Source organism: Diabrotica undecimpunctata, chromosome 10 (genome assembly GCF_040954645.1).
Source record: "Diabrotica undecimpunctata isolate CICGRU chromosome 10, icDiaUnde3, whole genome shotgun sequence".
Taxonomy (NCBI): Eukaryota; Metazoa; Arthropoda; class Insecta; order Coleoptera; family Chrysomelidae; genus Diabrotica; species Diabrotica undecimpunctata.
The window spans coordinates 11,436,451-11,456,852 of record NC_092812.1 but is presented as its reverse complement, the minus strand read 5'-3'; the positions used below and the strand labels follow the sequence as shown (position 1 = coordinate 11,456,852).

The 20,402-nt window shown below is 34.5% G+C and overlaps 1 long non-coding RNA gene across 2 annotated transcripts; it reads right to left on the bottom strand.

Moving 5' to 3' along the window:
- Positions 1-2,471: 2,471 nt before the first annotated feature.
- LOC140452563 (uncharacterized) lies at positions 2,472-19,535 on the bottom strand. Of its 2 annotated transcripts, none has more exons than XR_011952212.1 (3): positions 19,400-19,535; positions 12,581-12,683; positions 2,472-2,589 (listed from the first exon to the last, which is right to left on the bottom strand). It is a non-coding gene; the product is annotated as an uncharacterized lncRNA (long non-coding RNA). The 2 variants fall into 2 exon arrangements; XR_011952211.1 differs by lacking the exon at positions 19,400-19,535 and adding an exon at positions 17,346-17,773.
- Between the last annotated feature and the right edge of the window lie 867 nt (positions 19,536-20,402).

The window sequence follows — 20,402 nt, the reverse complement described above, 5'->3', positions numbered from 1 at the left end:
TCAAACCACCGACCCCTTTTTTCTGCACTTCTTTACCCAATATTTCAACCTATTTCTGCAATACAATATCGCATTTTTATCTGTAGCTGATTATAGTACATTTAAAAATGATTGATAGCACACATTTTATTGCACATGAGATAAAACCCAATATAATATTTGGGTTTTAGCTAAAATTTTTAAACATACCAATTTATTTCAATTCTTTGTGTCATTTTAATTAATAAATGATGTAAGTACGTAATAATAAGGGATTAAAATTTCCAAGTGGCACAACGTGTTTTGCAGACTGTGATTCATTTTAGTTAAGATTAATAGGTTGTGTTTGCAAATTTCTGTGATTATAATACGCAGAATTGTTAGTTCTATAATAAATAGTGATATTAATACGTGAACTAAACATATTATGAGGCAAACACCAGTAGGAAGAAGGTCAAAGGGAAGACCCAAACTTAGATACATGGAACAAGTGGAACAAGATCTGAAAACACTTAAGATTACCAACTGGAAAAACAAAGCAAGGAACAGAACAGAATGACGGAAAATCCTAGAACAAGCCAGGACCCAGAAAGGGTTGTCGAGCTACTGATGATGATGAATACGTGAACTTGTCTAGTAAAAATGTCACAAACGTCTAATTTTACTCCTGTTAAATTAAAGTGTCATTTTACCGTGCCAATAAAAACTTAAGTGTTAAATGTACATGATATTCTTGTACATGAACATTTTACAAGTACTGTTCGGAATATAGTTTCTAGGTATTCAGATATCATCGCAGTCTGAGAAGCAACTATGTATAGACTTTTTAAGCAACGAAATAGTGGAAGTACAAACGAAAATGTCAACAGGGAGAAAACCCATTCAGATAGACGATACTGTGAAACAATCGTTTCGAAAAAAAGCTCATTTATTAAAAAAAAAAGATTCCTATTTCCTTCCTAAGGCATTAATGAAGATGAATCTTTGCCGAACATTAAAAGAGATAAATTGTGGAAAACTTTACGTGAATTTGGATTCGTTTATGAGAATAACAATAGAAAATCCACGCTCGTAGAGAAAGGAGAAATTATTTGTTGGAGGAGGCAATATTTAAGGGGAATTCAAAAATTAATGAGAGAAGGTAAACATTTTTTTATTTAGATGAAACATGGATACATGAAGGGCATTTAATAAAAAAAATTAGGCAAGATAAAATGGTTACAAATGCTCGACTGCCGATGGGCATTTATGGAAGGTGACTCACATTGGAAGAGATAAAGAGATTGTTGATGGACGTTTGCTAGATTTTACTTCAAATTCTATGAACAACTACCTTGAAGAAATGACTGCTGATATTTTTGAGGAATATTTTAGTCAAATGATAGATTTATTACCGACCCATTCTGTAATAGTTATGGTCAATGCCAGTTACCATTCAAGATTAAAGAAACCGTTACCTAACACTAAGTGGAGAAAGCAAGAACTTTTGGATTGGCTAATATCCAAAGAAATAGTAGAGCCAGCAGAAAGTTTACTTAAAAAAAAGTTATCGCAGTTATGGAAACAATATTAACTAAAATTTAGGAAGTATAGCGTAGATGAAATAGCAATAGAACATAGAGTTAAAGTGTTGTGATTACCACCTTATCACTGTGAATTTAACCCCATAGAACTAATCTAGGCTCAAATGAAGGGATATGTCGCGAGAAATAATACAACATTTAAACTTTAAGATGTTCTGTCAACTATTATCTGACTCCATATCAAAAAGTTCATCTGACAATTGGCAAAAAACTTTAAAACGTGTCATAGCAGAAGAAGAAACATTCTGGACACTTGATGTATTAATAGAGGAAACAATAGAACCAATTTTATTATTTCTGTGGGAAATGAAGAAACTGATGATGATGCCTTCCTATCGGAAGAAGACAACTTATGTATTTAGATATGTAATTATATATTTATATTACTAAATATAAGTTTATATGACTCTAGTACCCGCAATATATTTATAATTTAATTGTAAGGACATGTCCTAAACCAATATTTAGTATTTTTATAAAAATTAATGTGTGTATGTAATATCAACATTTGTTTTTTATATTAAAGTAATTTTATGTTCTCCGTCACTAAGGCGTTTAGTTATTGCTTAATCCCCGAGTTACTCGTTTGTATTTTATGATGTACTGTATTTAAGGTTTGTCGGGGTGGTCATATTAAAGTCTATAGAAAATTCAGATACGAAAGTAGCAATTATTACGTTTTTTCTGCATTGACCAACTCTGTACGTAGACCTTTGGTATAAAATTTCTGCTATCAAACATTTTCAAATGTACTATAATATCTATTTCAGCTTGTCCCGGTACAAGTAACTGATGTTATTCTATAGTCTTACTTACAATTTTCTTGCAATCCTTGTTAATCTTAAAATGGGAAAATGTGTTAACAATCAAACAATAAATTTTTAAATTAAAATCTTATTACAAAAAATACTGCTACATACTAAACAAATAGTACAAGGTCCAAAAACATGCTCCTAGTTCAAATCGGCAATAAGGACAATTATTGTAATAGTTCGACTTAAATGCTCGCCATATGAACGCCTTAAAACTAAAAAAAAAACATTTATATAGTTTACTTTATGAAAGATGAGATAATTAAGTAAATATATTGGTTTATATACTAATTAATACAAGCACAATGTTTCTTTTCCATTTTAAATTACAGTTATTATATTAAACCGGACTGTCTAACCTACGACGAACTCGCAAACGAAATAATAATAGATTTCAAAATTTGCATATGGAACGTAAGAAGCCTTTATCAGCCTGGAGCTACGGTTTTTGTGCTCATACAAGAAATGAATAGAGCCAAAGCAGATATTATTGGTTTATAGGAAATGAGGTGGACTAGCTCAGACATCCTGGAAGAAAGTAACTGCAATATTTACTACAATGGACATCCTACCCGACACGAATTTGGTACTGGATTTATTGTAAGCAGCAAGATCAAACATAGTGTAACTGATTTCAAAGCTATTGATCGTAGGATATGTCGAATAAGACTTAAAGGGAAGTTTGCTAATATTAGCATTATTAGCATCCATGCTCCAACGGAAGAAAAAGACGATGATCAAAAAGACATGTTCTAGACATGAGACACTAGACCGAGAGTACGATGAGTGCCCAAAAATGATATAAAAATAATAGGAGACTTTAATACCAAAGATAGATAGATACATAGATACGTTTATTGACAATTTTTACATAGTAGGGTCATGTGTTCAACAATGAACCATCCAAAATTTAAAATTGTCTAGATCTTTAAAGTAGAAACACAAAATTGTACGAGTATCAGAAACACATATTTGTAATCTATTACACATAATTTGATTATCAATAAAGATTAATGTTTTTGAGTTAATATGGTTTTCTTCTGTTAAGTGTCTTTGGTTCATTGTGTCCCATGGGTGGTACACAATGAACTAGTGCTGCGTACACATTGAACCAAACTACGTTATTTTAAACATAGCTAATAAAAATTAGGTTTACAGAAACTATAGTAAGATTACAAATTTTTATTATTTAAAAGCACAAGGATAGTTGAAAAGAACAATAAAATTGAAAATAGGTATAATTCCTATCTGACATTTAATAAAGAAAAAGGCACTGTAAATGCAAAATAGCATTGTTGTCGTTTTGCGCTGCCACATAGTTTTGGTCTCGGCAAAATATATTTCACATCTTTATTGTTGACGGAAGCTATATCAGGAACATTGGGCATAACAAACTGCTCACTATATTTATCCTAAAGTCTTAAAAATTATATGCAATATTCCCCATCTTGTTCTATCTGTAATATTTTCCCAACAAAATATACCACTGACTTTGGTGGATGAAATTCTACGAGGACATAATCTTCTACGTTAGGGTTAAAACCTTGGGTACTAAACAAATTTGGATTTAAAATAGGAAGATTTTGTTCATACGCTCCACTATCACTGTCACACTCAAGGGAAATATCTATTTCATCCTCCTCTGAATCTGTATTATCGTCATTAACAAATTGGACTCTCTTCTTAGCTTGTCTATTTTCATTTATTAGCTTCTTTCTTTTAGCTTGCAATATAATAATGTTTTTTCAGGTGTATCTGTGGTAATAATACTTTTTTTTACTTTTTCTGTTCTTTCTATTATTTTGACGAGGTTGGACTTTCAATGCGGGCATAAATTGTTGTGGTGGAATAAATTATGCTCCTTCTCGACTTTCTGTATGTTCGAGGTTTTCTGATTAAATGTTATTAGCTGCAGAACTGTCATTTTCATTTGGCACAGTGATTTCATCGTTATGTTCACCTCCTTGAAGGTCTCTTGTATTATAAGAACTTTCATTATTTGGACATGGTCTGTTTGTTACCTCACTTGGCAAAAAGTCCTCGTCTGTAAAGATATCCCGATCAAACGTATATATACCGCATTTTTTAAAGGCATGGGCTATATTTGTAGGAGTCATGGAACGGCTGTGTGCTATTCCAATACATTTAGCTAAGTCATAAATATAAATATCGGCCTACCAGGATTTCTTAGAAGCCATGACTCTATGGCACTGTTATAATACGTCTTGAATGGCGCGTATAAACCAACGTCAAGTGGCTGTAATTTAGCCGATGTGTGAGGATGCAAAGTTAAAATATTAACCCCTGCAGCTTTTGCCAAATCTAAGGTTTCGATGGATAAATGAGATTCATGATTATCGAATATTAAAATTGATTTGCAGGAGAGCTTCTGCTATGTTTAATGAAATGTTTCATTATCTCTACAAATAACTCAGAGTTCATCCATCCTGTCGGCGTAGCAAGGCCTAAGGAGCCAGTGGGGGCGCCTTTTGACATGAAATCCTTATAATTTTTCCGCGGAAAAATTATTGCTAGAGATAAAGCATATTCACCGGCACGTATAAAACCACGTTGTTACAAGCATCCCTTTCTCACCGCTGGTGACTTTACCCAAACACTTTTTCCCTTTTGGTGCCAATATTTTCTGCGTTTTTTGCACCGTTGTGGTTGCAGTTTCATCCAAGTTGTAAATTCTTGTGCCGTCAGAAAAAGCGGCATTCCGATTTATTACAGCATAATAATATAAGTTGTCAAAAAAGCGATTATCATTATCTCTGTTAAATGATGTCGCACGTGCCAGGCTGCACGGCTCTGGTTTTCCCAGTGACAGATCTGTATGCCTGTTCCTAAAACTTCAAAGCCATTTCCTGCCAGTCATTTCTGCATTCTTCCAGAAATCAGGAATTTTGATATTATTCCTTTAAGCCATTTGATATGCAACTTTTCTACATTCAATAGACGTCAATCCATAAAACATAAGTGCACAAGTCTTCAAGTAGGTCTTAAGAGCATCTTCTTGTTCACTTGTGAAAATCATGTTGGTCTCATAGTAAGGGGCCAATCTTATGTTTTCGTTCCGAACAGATTTTCTTTTTTCAACGTATCGCCTTAATGTAGGAGACGCTAAATTACTTTCTACTGCAGCTTTCCGAATACTTATACTCTGGTTACTAAATACAATGCTGCCTTCATTTGATCAACAATATGTGCGCCTTTCTTTCTTTCCATTTTCTTAATGTGACCCATCCTGAAAACAAAACTCATTTTAAAAAATTGGAAGGGTACACAATGAACCATGGTTCATTGTGTCCCAACATAGTTTGGTTCATTGTGTACGTACCGTACCTTGTAACAATCAAAAACCAATAATTCGTTCTCTACAACAGTGTATTTTAGAGTTACATACCCAAACATTAACTAATTTATCAATGTATGGTACCACAGAAAATAAATTAAAATAATTCACGCATGTACGAAAAAAAGCGAAAAAGCTTACCTTGAAAATTTTACTCGATGCGTGCAAATATTTTAAAACATAATTTTGGGAACCTAAACACCATATTCACTTTGAATCATGACGAAAGATTAAGAGGCCATCGATACAAATTAAAGAGGGAACAAACGAGTGCAAGGTCCAGGGTGAACTTCTTGCCAAATAGAATTTTAATATCTGGAACAATTTGGATCAAGACACCATATCGGCAACTAGTGTTAACATCTTTAAAAATAAACTTGATAGCGCTTTATTTTATTTATAGAATTGTGTTTTTTTTCTCGGGCAGCATTATTTATTTATTTACTTATTGTCTCACAATTTAATTTTTGTATGATATACTTAATTGTTTATGTTTACTTAACTTTATAATTGGTATTAGTTTTATAAGGATATTTTTATTGTTGTTGTTTTTTTTGCTTTTTGGTCATAATAGGAGCTTGCTCCTCTGCCCTTATTTGTAATATAATAATAATAATAATAATAATAATAATAATAATATAGAGATAATAGAGAGATAATAGAGATAATAATATAGAGATATAGAGGATCTTCAGCGGAAAGTAAGAACACTTCTCACAAAGGCGCAAAAACATCACCCACGCAGTGCAGTAGAGAGAACAACATTACCGCGGTATCAAGGGGGAAGAGGACTTATGGATATAGGTGAGCAATTGGATAAACAAATTGCTAATTTAAGAACTTATTTTCAGGTACAGGCTGAGACATCTACTTTACATCGAGCAATTTGCGCAGTAGATGATACGACGCCGCTTAAACTGAGGGAACAAGAAATGCGCATAAACCACCTGACTAAACAAGACAAAATGCGCACCTGGATGAGTAAACCTCTGCATGGGCGACATCTCAATGAGATCAGCCAAGAATATGTCGACAATACAGCGTCGAACTATTGGTTGACATCAGGAAAGATGTTTCCCGAGACTGAGGGTTTCCTACTTGCCATTCAGGATCAGGTTATTCCAACTAAGAATTACCTGAAATATATTGTTAAAGATCCTCAAGTCCAAAATGACAAATGCCGATATGGATGCCAAGCCCAAGAAACCATCCAACATCTTACCGGTGGCTGCCAGGCATTTGTCGGTACTGATTATAAAGAACGCCATGACTTAGTAGGAAAGATTATCCACCAAGAACTAGCTGACAAACTGGGACTTCTCCAAACCGACCATCTTCCTTATTATCAATACGTCCCTGATAGAATGCTTGAAAATGACAACTACAAGCTATACTGGGACCGCACTGTGCTTACAGACCAACTAGTGGCCCATAATAGACCCGATCTCATACTAGTTAATAAAATTACTAGGCAAACAACACTTATTGATGTGGCGATACCTAACACCAACAATATACGTGTTAAATACAACGAAAAGATCGCCAAGTACAGAGATCTAGAAATACAAATCAGGAGACAATGGAGAATGGAAAGTACCCAGACGATACCCATTATTCTTTCTACCACTGGAGTCATCCCGAAGAGCCTCCTAGAAAACATAAAAAAGCTGGGTCTAAACGAACATCTATATAAGATTATGCAGAAAGCTGTGTTACTTTCGACGTCCAGATGCGTACGAAAATTTTTGGGAGATACACCGACATACCAAGTCACCTAGGACTCGATAACATGGAAAGAGTCCCACCAGAGCTCAATCCTTTTGATACCGTAGGTATCTGGGATGAGTGAATTTTCCCCTTAGAGGGAGTGTGAGCCGTATGGCTAAATCATAATAATAATAATAATAATAATAATAATAAGTCGATGATAATCTCGTGACCTTTTTGAAGAATATAATGGCAGAGTGGAAGACTAAAATTCACCTCCAAATACCGGGTGAAATTAATATCGAAACTGAAAATATCCCTATTAACCGGGGGCTTTTCCAGGGGGACTCGTTGAGTCCACTTTGGTTCTGCCTAGCAATGAACCCACTATCTCAGCTGCTGAACTCTACTGACTCAGGTTTTAGCATCAAAAATAACAACACTGTTGTAGCGAAGCTTAATCATCTGTTGTATATGGATGATTTAAAATTAATGGCTTCCACTCGAAACCACCTAGATGAGATGCTAAAAACTGTAGAAAATTTCTCAAATGATATCAGTATGAATTTTGGACTAGACAAGTGCCGTATACTAAATATAGTCAGAGGAAAGATTCAGCCCGGAGGTTTCGATATGCAAGATGGCCAAAACATCGAGGCAATGGGTGAAAATGATATGTACAAATATCTCGGAGTAAAACAAGCGCGGAAAATTGACCATAAACAAATGAAAACCGAACTAACTTCGGAGTTCGTGCGAAGAGTAAGACAACTAAATCGGTCATATCTTAACAGTAAAAATTTGTTTAAGGCATTAAATACGTACGCCTGTTCCGCGCTGAGCTACTCATTTGGTATTATAAAGTGGTCAAAAACGGATATAGAGGGTCTTCAGCGGAAAGTAAGAACACTTCTCACAAAGGCGCAAAAACATCATCCACGTAGTGCAGTAGAGAGAACAACATTACCGCGGTATCAAGGGGGAAGAGGACTTATGGATATAGGTGAGCAATTGGATAAACAAATTGCTAATTTAAGAACTTATTTTCAGGTACAGGCTGAGACATCTACTTTACATCGAGCAATTTGCGCAGTAGATGATACGACGCCGCTTAAACTGAGGGAACAAGAAATGCGCATAAACCACCTGACTAAGCAAGACAAAATGCGCGCCTGGATGAGTAAACCTCTACATGGGCGACATCTTAATGAGATCAGCCAAGAATATGTCGACAATACAGCGTCGAACTATTGGTTGACATCAGGAAAGATGTTTCCCGAGACTGAGGGTTTCCTACTTGCCATTCAGGATCAGGTTATTCCAACTAAAAATTACCTGAAATATATTGTTAAAGATCCTCAAGTCCAAAATGACAAATGCCGATATGGATGCCAAGCCCAAGAAACTATCCAACATCTTACCGGTGGCTGCCAGGCATTTGTCGGTACTGATTATAAAGACCGCCATGACTCAGTAGGAAAGATTATCCACCAAGAACTAGCTGACAAACTGGGACTTCTCCAAACCGACCATCTTCCTTATTATCAATACGTCCCTGATAGAATGCTTGAAAATGACAACTACAAGTTATACTGGGACCGCACTGTGCTTACAGACCAACCAGTGGCCCATAATAGACCCGATCTCATACTAGTTAATAAAATTACTAAGCAAACAACACTTATTGATGTGGCGATACCCAACACCAATAATTTACGTGTTAAATACAACGAAAAGATCGCCAAGTATAGAGATCTAGAAATACAAATCAGGAGACAATGGAGAATGGAAAGTACCCAGACGATACCTATTATTCTTTCTACCACTGGAGTCATCCCGAAGAGCCTCCTAGAAAACATAAAAAAGCTGGGTCTAAATGAACATCTATATAAGATTATGCAGAAAGCTGTGTTACTTTCGACGTCCAGATGCGTACGAAAATTTTTGGGAGATACACCGACATACCAAGTCACCTAGGACTCGATAACATGGAAAGAGTCCCACCAGAGCTCAATCCTTTTGATACCGTAGGTATCTGGGATGAGTGAATTTTCCCCTTAGAGGGAGTGTGAGCCGTATGGCTAAATCTGGAATAATAATAATAATAATAATAACCTGTGGGAGTTTTTGTCAGTTCTTCTATCAGGCGCGGCCCCCTGCGAATGGGGGATGCTCTCTGGGTATTCTTAGAACCGATACCCAGAGGGTAGCAGGGATGCCTGCCGTGGAACAAAAACTGACACCTGGCAGTAGGTATAAAATGCACACCCATGAAAATGGAGATTAATGATTTATGTTTAGGGTCGCTGCCTGGGGATCGCCAGGGCACGTCTGGAGCCGGCGCTGGACGTGACAGCATGCGGGACGTCGGTGGCAGGGTGTTGAGGAGGCGGGCCCCTGTCATACAATCAGCTACAGCCCAACAACAAGAAGAACCACAAATGAGCCAAACAACAACAAGAGCTCCACCCGCTGAAGGTGCTGCGCTGGAACATCAGCCGGCGCTCACTCAAGCGGGACGACCGAGGCAGCGCATGAAATGGACTGTGTCCATAAACGAAAATATTTTGCGCTTTTATTATAAGGTGACAAACCTCGGTCAAGAAACGATCGGCTATCGACAACAACTGTATGCCGAATTTTGCAGGGAATACCCAGAAATTCAAGTATCTGAACAAAGAGTAGCAGACCAATACCGGGTAATTTTAAGAAACAATCTTATCCCAGAGACTAGACGCGACATTATCAGAAGCGAAATTGAACAGGAGATCCATAACCAAAAGCAAGTTGCAGACCAAGTCCCTAATGAAGTCCCCAACGAGCAGATTCCTGAGCTTCTCGTACAAGAAACTCAACCTAATAATACACAGCAGGACAATAACGAGTTGCACGATAGTCTGGTAAACGAGATGGCACGCGCTGTACAAGAGTTTTGTGGAACAAACCCACTTAGCAGACCACCGCTACCAAAAATAAACTCTTCTAAGAAACTAGGAGCGCTGTTACAAATTGTGAATACTGAAGTCCTACCCAATTATATCACAGAGGCCTACACATTAGAATATTTGCATATGCTGATTTACTGTGCAGCAACAGCAATTGCTAATGTTATGGGCATTAAGATCAGAACACGACGGGGTACCAACATCGGAAGGACTGGTAACAGAATAGCACCCTGGGAAAAACGACTGCTGGGGAAGATTGAATTACTGCGTAGGGACATTGGACAAATAACAGAATACATAAGAGGAGTAAGAAGTAGAAAAATCATCAAAAGAGCTGAAGAAATATTGTTTAACACTCTAAGACACTCACGACATGATCCAGAAAACCTCAACAATGCCTGGACACATTAAAACAAAAACTATCTGTTTACTCAGGCCGCCTGAGGAGGTACAAGGTTAGTAACCACCGGAAATGCGACAACATACTTTTTGAGCAAGCAGAGAAGGCTTTCTATAGGAAACTTAATTCCACTGTAGAAAATGCAAATAATAAATCCTACCCAAGCCAAGAAGAAATTCATGAGTTTTGGGGAAACCAACTTTCGACGCCAGCTACTCATAATAACAATGCTGGATGGATTGAACAAACGACGAACAACTGTCAACACTACAGTAATATTCCTTATGAACCTTTCACCACTGAAGAAGTCTCGAACATTATCAAAGAGCTTCATAACTGGAAATCTCCTGGACCAGACGGAGTTCAAAACTTCTGGCTAAAGAAGTTTTGGAGTGTTCATGAGCTTTTAACAGTATTTATTAATAATATTATTTCTAATTCACAGGAAATACCATCATTTCTTACTCAGGGAACCACTTATCTAATACCGAAGAATCAAAGTAATACCCAAGATCCAGCAAAGTACCGCCCAATTACTTGTCTTCCAACTTTGTACAAATTGGTCACATCCTGTGTGGCCCGGCGTATCTACCAACATTGTGCTCTGAACAATATCATAGAGCCTCAACAGAAAGGATGCGCTAAGGGCTCCATGGGCTGCAAAGAACAACTTATTATCGACTCAGTCATTTCTAACCAGGCATACACCAAAAAAAGAATCCTGTTTACTGCCTTCATTGACTACAAGAAGGCTTTTGATTCAGTGCCGCATGAATGGCTGGTAGATATATTAAGAATATATAAAGTCGATGATAATCTCGTGACCTTTTTGAAGAATATAATGGCAGAGTGGAAGACTAAAATTCACCTTCAAATACCGGGTGAAATTAATATCGAAACTGAAAATATCCCTATTAACCGGGGGCTTTTCCAGGGGGACTCGTTGAGTCCACTTTGGTTCTGCCTAGCAATGAACCCACTATCTCAGCTGCTGAACTCTACTGACTCAGGTTTTAGCATCAAAAATAACAACACTGTTGTAGCGAAGCTTAATCATCTGTTGTATATGGATGATTTAAAATTAATGGCTTCCACTCGAAACCACCTAGATGAGATGCTAAAAACTGTAGAAAATTTCTCAAATGATATCAGTATGAATTTTGGACTAGACAAGTGCCGTATACTAAATATAGTCAGAGGAAAGATTCAGCCCGGAGGTTTCGATATGCAAGATGGCCAAAACATCGAGGCGATGGGTGAAAATGATATGTACAAATATCTCGGAGTAAAACAAGCGCGGAAAATTGACCATAAACAAATGAAAACTGAACTAACTTCGGAGTTCGTGCGAAGAGTAAGACAACTAAATCGGTAATATCTTAATAGTAAAAATTTGTTTAAGGCATTAAATTATAGCATATTAACTCCTGTAGTGATCCTTTCCCAAGTTAATATGCTCCTTTTCTAACTTGGTTGCACCGTACTGAAGACGACCAGTAGTCAGAAATACGTATATATGGTTGCCTTCCATCTTATACACATATTTTATTATATTTTTTTCCTTTGTTGCGAGCTATGCCGATATCTTTTACCTTTATTATATATATATATATATATATATATATATATATATATATATATATATGCATATATATACATATATATATATATATATATATATATATATATATATATATATATATGTATATATATTATATATATAATATATATATATACATATATATATATATATATATATATATATATATATATATATATATATTAAAGATTATACTTACTCGCCGAACACATTTAAGGGTCCTTTGAACAACCAGGCTCGTCTTTTTTCTTTTGTTGTTTTGGAATATTAAATTTTTCTTCCAGATCTTCTAAATTCTCCGTCTACAAAATATTTATAAAGATATTAAAAGCCTTAGAGATAATTTAGTATTATACAGGGATAGTCACACATTGGGTATATTCATTTGATTTTTTATAATGCTAAAGCAGATCAAGTTTTATTCCAAAGGGGACATCATAGATAGTTATAGATATCTGTTATTTACCCACACCCTTCCTTCCAGTACCACAAACATTTAATTTTAAATAGCAAATATACCATGTGGCACATCATTAAACAGATATTTTGTTGGATAATTTGGGCATCTAGTATAATTCAAAGTTATATCTTCGGCGCCATAGACCATTTTCATTTAAGGTCCAAAAAATATTTCAAAGTATTTCTCTCAAAGATACCAAATAGTTTTTCGCGGTTTGGAATAAAGTTCATGTTTCAGCCCCATATATCAAAACTGGTCTTTGGTTCTCCACGAACGATTAATTACCAATACATTTGAACACCCACAATGTGAGATATAACAATTTTACGGAGCAATGGACTTTGAAAACAAAAAGAGATTTTAGGAAATGATTTGAAAGAAAACGAGAGATTAGGTTTTGGAAAAAGGACGAACGAGATTTGGAAAAGAAAGTTTGTTTTAATTTTCTTTGTAGACTTATGTATATGTAGAGTAAATAAGTTTTGGTGTTTTTTCAGGTTTGATAAAAAGTGAATAGTGGGAAAAGTTTTTGTGGTAGTACCCAAGCAGTGTAAAGCAGATATTTTCTAACAAATTCCAAGTTTTTTTTTTAATACAACCAATTATCTGAGACGAGGCTGTCATTGTTTTTTTAAGAGACTACCAGGTTTGGAGAGCTGGAAGCAGCATTTGAGATAAGATAAGAGATAAAGTCTTTGGACAAAGATCGATCGAGCGAGCACCTTGAACTAGGAGAAGCAGGATATTAAGAAGAGGAAGCACTGTCAATTTGCAGAATAAATTTTGGTTTAAAATTTTCAAAAGACAGTCATAGGAAGATAGAGGTGTTTTGAAAAGTTATTGGCTTTAGAAAAAGTTTTTCTTATTTGATTCCTAGAATTAAAAAACACTGTCACGTTGGTCCTTAAGGGATAAAAAGGGCCAACTCTCGAACTCATGAAAATCACTAACTTTCCACTATATTTTATATAAATTTATACATGTACATTGTTACAGGTCTACGAGGAGTTTGTTACGTTGTGTACACATCTCGAACAGTAAATATACAATAATAATTCTCTTTCACGTTTTGTATATTCTCTCAGGGTTATCCTATCGGACATTGAATCTACGTGATATAAGGCAAGACTGTGTATAAAAAATAAGTGTATGTGAATCAAACATAACTGATCGTGTCATGACCCACTTTTGACAACATATATGATTTAAGATATTTTATATAACATTACAATGTAAGGGTTTATACCCTTACTGTACACCTCCCATCGGGAAAAAACATGAAAGCAATGGAAAATCGTTGCGCTTCATTTTTCCATTCGTATGTTTGGTGTTAAGGTATATATAGTCTGTTTCTCTTAAAAATTAAAAAAAAAATCGTTTACAATAATTACTAACCCACTAAATACTAAGTAATGTTCTTGAAATTCTCACTTAGGCACTTTTCACTTTATACTTTGCGCTATTGTTTACCCTGTATTTATTATTTATTTAACCAGTATACAGCTTAATATTGTTCTTATGAATTAATAAGTGTTTATTGTTTTTATTTATGATAATGTTAGGTGCTTTCTCTCCGAGAACTGTATATGGACCCAAAAACAAAGGATCTAGTTTAGAAGACGACTCTTTCCTAACTAATACCTTGTCTCCCTGTTTTTATATTACTGTGCCTGTTTTGGCATTATATCTTCTTTTACTTAATAAGTGTTTATTGTTTTTATTTATGATAATGTTAGGTGCTTTCTCTCCGAGAACTGTATATGGACCCAAAAACAAAGGATCTAGTTTAGAAGACGACTCTTTCCTAACTAATACCTTGTCTCCCTGTTTTTATATTACTGTGCCTGTTTTGGCATTATATCTTCTTTTACTGACTTGTTTTGAACTTGTTAGCGTCTTTCTGGCCACTTTCGTTGCTGTTTGTAGTCTGTATCTCAGCTCTAATGGGTAATCGTCAAAATTGTATAGTGGTTCGATGTCATTCTGTACATTTGTCGGCAGTCTACAGGTTTTTCTGAATACTAATTCAAACAGCGTGTAACCTGTTGCTAAATGTACCGAAATATTGTATGCAAAGCAATAGTATTATACCCACGTGCTCCAACTTGTCGGGAATTTTGACAGTTGTATTCTCAGATACGCATTTAAATGCTTATGAGTATTCTCTAAAGCTCCAATTGTCTCGTGGTGATATGTTGTGGAGTTTAGTTGCTCTATTTGCAGCAATGCGCATGTTTCCTTAAATATTCTTGCCATAAACTCTGTGCCTTGGTTCGTTACGATCCTTCAGAGTACCCCATTCCCCAAAATGAAATTATCTACCAATATGATTTGGCTACTGTTTCGGCTTCTTCGGGTATTTGCTTAATTCGCATTGTAACGTCAATATATTCCTGTTCCAATTTTCATCCACGTCGAGTGGGCCTATCAGGTCTATGAATACCGTGTCAAATGAGCTGGTGGCTGTAGATGTGATATTCATGGGTTGTCTGTTTCTTTTCGAGTGCTTATGTCTTTGGCAGTCATCGCATCTTTTTACATATTCTTCGATATCTCTTCGTAATCCGTTTCAGAAATAGTATTTCCGTATATTTCTGTACATCCTATTTATTCCTACATGTGCTCCTGTAGGTAACATGTAGAAGTCGTTAATTATAACTCTTCTTAATTTCCAATATGCTATGTTTTGTTTGTCTTATACTATTTATCTTTTATCCCTTTAAGAAACCCTTTATCTTATCCCTTTAAGAAACTTTTATCCCTTTTATCTTAAAATATTTTGGATACTTTCGTATTTGTTTAAGAATTGGCCGATTCTTATTATTTTTCATTATTACTATCTTTTTAATCTTCCTTTGTGCGCACATCTTTATCAACTCTAACAGCGCTGCTCGAAGTACTAACGCTGATCGAGGTTCTTGATTATTGATTATCCGAGCCTCTCAACGACGTTTGTAAAGCTGACGTTGATAGAGGATCTCGATTATTAAACACCATATTTTTTCCTATATATATTATATATATATATATATATATATATATATATATATATATATATATATATACAGGGTGAGTCATGAGGAACTTTACATACTTCTACCATATGTAGAGTCCCTCATGGAGCATATCATGTGGCCACTAAAAAATGTCAACTCCTCTTCTTTATTAATTAACAGGGTGATTTGTGTAATTGACCATTTATTTCATTTTACTGTAGTGTTTATACGGCTCATTTGATTTTTTTAATTTTTGCATGATACAGTACACTACTATCAAGCATTCGACTGGTATTAGCTAAACTAAAAAATTCCAGAACTGGCTTTGGAAAAATTAATTTAGGGATTTACAATCAACAAAAACTAACACATACAAGAGGTTTGACTTTTTAATCAATTTAATTTATTATTTATCGAAAATAATGCCCCAATACGATCTATGAGTAAAAATTTAAAATTGAAAAACAATTGATTCTATCGTAGAGATAATACAAAGTGACAGTAAAGATGTTAATTTTCTACGTATTAGATTATGTTGTAGGAACTCATTTTAATTAAAATGTTTGAAATTTATAACATTTGTTTAAATTAATACCTTATAATTTGATACTTCATTATGGTTGTTCTATTTTTAGTAAGATTTGATCGTTCACTAAAAATTTAATAAAAGTGCGACAACATTGTCGCATATGTCGTTTTCATTGGCTATTTATGTAGTTTGAAAATCACTTATTGCATTTAAAAAAAAATATATACAGGGTGTAATATTTAATACGAATCCCTAAATTAATTTTTCCAAAGCCAGTCCTGGAATTTTTTAGTTTAGCTAATACCAGTCGAATGCTTGATAGTAGTGTACTGTATCATGCAAAAATTAAAAAAATCAAATGAGCCGTATAAACACTACAGTAAAATGAAATAAATGGTCAATTACACAAATCACCCTGTTAATTAATAAAGAAGAGGAGTTGACATTTTTTAGTGGCCACATGATATGCTCCCTGAGGGACTCTACATATGGTAGAAGTATGTAAAGTTCCTCATGACTCACCCTGTATATATATATATATATATATATATATATATATATATATATATATATATATATATATATATATATATATATATATATATATTAGCAGATTTCGACTTTATTCGTCTGTATTCCTCATTGTCTAACAATTTTACTTCTGTAGCATCCTTCGGAGATTTCAGCAATTCGACAATGTCGAATGTAATGTGATTCATTCAACTTTGAGGTATGTATAAGGAAATGTCCTTGAAAAAATTTTTTTTGCTTAGTAATTATAAAATTTCTTGACCTGTATACAGTCTAAATTTATAATAAATGAAACGTTTGATTATATAAGTAATACAATTTTTCGAGAATTAAAATGAATAACTAATTTTCGTTTAAAAATAATAAAATAAGATAAAATCTCTATATCAAGCTGTGTAATGATCAAATATATATAAAAAAAACGGTAGAACAATAATTATTAACTCACAGGTTTATGTCCTTTACAGTTTCTCTTAGCTGATTGTAGATGCTCCCAGAAATCTAGCGTCCAATCCCAACAGCTCCGTTGATTTGGTCATCTCCCGTCGGATTTGTCGTTCCAACTACCTGCGCCATCGTCTGTACAGCAACTATAAGGCGAATATGAAAGCTAGGGCAAATGCTACTAGCTCCAATATCTCTGGAATTGATATGTTGTTACCTTTCTCGTTATTAGCTGTGGTGCCTCCGCTCTTTCCCGCCTGGTTTATGAATATTTGTTCCTCCTTCTGCTTGTTCTGGTTATTTCCCATTCTTATTCTTCTCTTCGCAGGTTCTAAAGAGCACAATGAGCTGGCAGGATCGCCATGTCACGTTGGTATTTAAGGGATAAAAAAGGCCAACTCTCGAACTCGAACATTTCACTATATTTTACTTAAATTTATTCTTCTTCTTCAAGTGCCGTCTCCATCATGGAGGTTAGCGGTTATGGTGGCAAACGTTTGTCTATCTTCAGCTGTTCTTAAGAGTTCCTCAAATCCAAGTCCTGTCCAGTTTCTGATATTACGTAACCAGGACAATTTTTTTCTTCCAATTCCTCGCTTTCCTTCTATTTTGCCTTTTATTATCAACTGAGGGATGTAGTATTTCTCGTTGCGCAACAAATGCCCTAAATAACTGGTTTTTCTTCTTTTGACTGTTCTCAATAGTTCTTTTTCTAAATTGAGTCTCGCTAGTACTTCTTCATTTGTTTTTCGTGCTGTCCAAGGAATTTTTAAAATTCTACGGTACACCCACATTTCAAATGCCTCGATTCTATTCAGGCTCTTTATTTTTAAAGTCCATGTTTCGACTCCGTAGAGAAGAACAGACCAGATAAAACATTTTACAAGTTTTAATCTCAATTTAATATTTATATGTGTATCGCAGAATAGAACGCGCATCTTAAAGAAAGTATCCCTAGCTTGAGCAATTCTCGCTTTAATTTCTTGTTCTGGGTCCAGCTTGCAATTAATCCAACAGCCAAGGTATTTGTATTGGTTTACCTGTTCTAAAATATTCCCATTTATTTTTATAGGTAAGGGGATATTCTGTTTTCTTTGGATCACCATTACTTTTGTTTTTTTTTCGTTGATCTTCATTCCAAACTCTCGACAAGCATCCTTAAGGTGGTCTATAACCCTCTGTAAGTTTGTGTCTGTATCAGCCAGTAGGACAGTGTCATCTGCATATCTTATGCTAGATATTGGTTCTCCATTAATTTTTATTCCTGTGGAAAGGTTTTCCAAGGCTTGCTTACTTAAATTTATAAACGTACATTTTTACAGGTCTACGAGGAGTTTGTTACGTTATGTACACATCTCGAACAGAAAATATACAATAATAAATCTCTTTCACGTTTTGCATGTATATTCTCTCAGGGTTACCGTATCGGACTTTGAATCTACGTGATATAAGGCAAGGCTGTGTATAAAAAAAAGTGTATGTAATCCAAACATAACTGCTCTTGTTATGACACACTTTTGACAACATATATGGTTTAAGATATTCAATATAACATTACAATGTAAGGGTTTATACCCTTACTGTACAACACGTTAGGAACATATGATTTTTATGTTTGGATTTTTACAATTTAGATGTCATAATTTTGATCCGTTATAAAATATTATTCATTTTATATAGCAGGTATATCAATTTTGTGTTGATACAGTATATTGATGAATTTTAGATTTGATATTTAAATGTATTTTTATTATTCCTTTTGGTCCTCTTACTTACAAATACAACAACAGAGAGATACTGAGCCATGATAATACAGCATGAGACAAATTGAGTTATAAGCAAGGTTGTTGAAGTAATATATTAAATTTTTTTTTTTTTTATTTAATTAAAGGCTTTGGATAACTTGATCCCTTCAGCCATATATTATAATTTAAAAATCCATATTTTTGTTACCATAATATATATCTATATATATATATATATATATATATATATATATATATATATATATATATATATATATATATATATATATATATATATATGGTGTAAACTTACAGTGTATACGGTTCTCAAGTTCTTTTGCCATCTTTCAGCGGTTGCTTTCATGTCGTCAAATTTTAAAATTTCTGCTGCTGTTGGTGGGGTGAGATAGTCAGTTGCTATCATTCGTTTAATGATCGCTTGAAATGAATCAGAAACTAAAAAGTAAAGGTAAATTCGTTAATAAGTACGTATATTCTATAGCGATGTGTCTACGTTCTCCAGTGAATTTTTTTACAGGATATTTAAATAGTCAAATAGATGACCACGTTATTACTTTTTTACCTTATATAGTCAAAACTTACACTTTATTAATTCATTTTCGTTACTTTTTGGAGAAAGGTCAGGTGCTGCCTTTGTCGTAGTAGGCGAACTCAAGCGAACTTCAGGCATCATCCCTGAGAATGTTAATCCTAACTCAAGGATGTCGCGTGCAGGTTTTATTTTGGCTTGGAGATTTCTTCTGGTTACTTCATCTTTGGTTAACCTAGGGTTTTGTGACATTGTTGTGCTATCCGGTTGCTATAAAATAAGTTAAAATTTTAAGTTGTTGGTTACAGTACAATGCAATTACATCTGGATTTGACTTCAAACAGTATTGAAAATTAATTACACTTTAAAAACTATCAAAAAATTGAACTGCTGAAAGAACAGCACGATTGCAAAACAGGTAATTTTTTTTTAAATTTTTTTTATTGAACGCAAATTTACAATCTAATCCTTAAAATATATAAAAAACAAGTAAAGGTGTTAGGAATTGTCGTCTCTTGGTGTAAACAACATTACAACAATACTGATTGGTTTTCATGATCTTATTTTTGCACTTTTCTCCTCGTGATCGAATTTCGTCATTAATGCATATGTTTTTTTCAAAAATTCATCTATTACTAAGTTGGAGATGAACCAGGGTGCGTTTATCATGGTGCGTAGGGTTTTGCACTGTATTGTTTGGTATTTGGTGACTTGGTACATGTGCAGAGTTCAATACTGGATGTTTAAATTGGCTTCAAAATTGCCT